Below are 2103 nucleotides of genomic sequence, written 5' to 3'. Positions count from 1 at the left end.
CTGGTAATAATAGTCCTATCTCACAAGGTTCTTGTGAGGATTGACGTTACATGACCTCGTCTCTAGAAGTCCTTGGCACAGAATACTGCTTGATCTGTATCGCCTCATTTAATCCTCAAAACCACACTGTCAGGAAGTCACTGTCAGGCCCATTTTGTAGATGAGGTGGGGGAGGCTCAGAGAACCCAAGAGACTGGCCCAAGGGCACCATAGCTGTAAAGTAGCAGGGGTGGGATTCAAGTGCAAACCAGTTCACCCAAGAGCGGGAGCTGCTAACCACTAATCCCCTCTCTGGGTTCTCTTTCTTCATTTTCTGTTCATTCATTCACTCATTTGGCAATTATTTATGGCGTGCCTACTGTCTAGGGCTGTGATAGTAAAGGAACAGATGAAGCCCTGTCCTGTCTGTGGAGGTGCAGATAGGAAGAGATGTATAGGAACTCCTGTAGGAAATTGCCTGAGGCCCCTCTTCCTCACTGTCTGCCCTGGGGGCTCAGACCAGGACACCCCACCCTCTATCTCGCTTCCCCACTGCTCCTTGTACCTAAAGGCCTGCAGGCATTGGACTGGATTTGGGTTTGACCCTTGTGAAGGAGGAGGTGTGTCGCAGTAGGACCTGCTGTAGGGTTTGGAAGCATTGGAATCCCCAGGGGGTGGGGGCAGTGCAGGCATGAAAGGAATGGGGGTGCAGTTGGATACTTCAGTGAGATGCCACTTCACACCCAGCAGGTGGCTGTCACAGAAAAGGAGGGGCAGTAACAAGTGTTGAGGATGAGAGGGAGAAATTGGAACCCTCTCCCACTGCCAGTGGGTGTGTCAGGTGGTGCAGTTGCTGGCTGTTCTTCAGCATAGAGTCACCATTTGACCTGGCACCCAGAAGAGAAGTGAAAACATGTGTCCACACAAAAGCTCGTACACGGATGTTCACAGCGGCATTATTCACAACAGCCAAAAGGTGGAAACAACCCAAAGGTCCATCAATGGATGGATGGTTAAACTAACTGTGGTCTGTCCACACAATGGAATATTACTCAGCCATGAAAAGGAGTGAAGTACTGACACAGGCTACCATGTGGGTGAACCTCAAAAATGTGATTCTCAGTGAAAGAAGCCAGACACAAAAGGCCACATATTGTATGGTTTCATTTCTAGAAAATGTTCAGAATAGGCCAATCCATAGAAGAAAGTAGATGAGTGGTTGCTGGGGGCTGGGGGCATAGGGGTCGGGGGGTAGCTGGTAAGCAGTGCAGGGTTTCTTTGGGGGTGAGGAAAATATTATAAAATTGCTTGTGGTTAGGGTTGCACTACATTGAAATACTGAAAACCATTGAATTGTATACACTAGAATGGTAAATTGTATACTATGTGAATTATATCTTAATAAAGCTTTTCTTAAAAAATATTCTCTAGACTTCCCTGCATTGATGCTGACAGAGGCACAAGAGCACTAGGACTCAAAAACTTGCTGAGCGATCGGGGGGTGTTCTTTGGGCCTCTTTGCTGTGATTCTCATGACATGATCGTCAAGAAGTGACTATGTAAATAAGGTTTCTGTTCATCCTTCAGGCCTCAACTTCCATGTAACTCCTGAGAGAGGCCCCCATAACCTCCTCTTGTCACTTGTTGTCTGTCTCAGCCCCTTCTTTCTTTCCTTTAGAGCTATTCCCGCACTGGGAATTGTTTTCTGTCTGTGGACCTGATTCTATCTGACTCTCTTGCTGGGCTGAGTTCCGTGAGGTCAGGGGCTTGTCTCTATATTGCCTACCACATGGTAGGTGCTCAGTAAATTCCTGCTGTGTGAATGAGCCAAGTATACTGATAACAGCTGGGGGTGCCCAGGCTGGGGTCCGTGCTCGCTGCAGGGGACAGAGCCAGCAGGGCAGATCAGGGTGTCTCCAGGCCCCAGTGGCTTTCTTTTTCTCTGTTCCAGTTCCAGGAGAATGTCTCTGGAAAGGAAGCCCAAAGCCTGGTCTGGCTGGGAAGAGGCGAGTGGGGAGGGCAGCGGGGCCAGGCGAGCCTGGGGAGGAAGTCTGCAGCCCCAGGCTGCCGAGGGCGCGGCGTCTGTGTTTGCACCTTTGGAATGTGGCTGATTCACTGGGGTGG

Source organism: Hippopotamus amphibius, chromosome 9, assembly GCF_030028045.1.
Source record: "Hippopotamus amphibius kiboko isolate mHipAmp2 chromosome 9, mHipAmp2.hap2, whole genome shotgun sequence".
Classification (NCBI taxonomy): Eukaryota; Metazoa; Chordata; class Mammalia; order Artiodactyla; family Hippopotamidae; genus Hippopotamus; species Hippopotamus amphibius.
Note: the sequence above shows the minus strand (reverse complement) of the source record.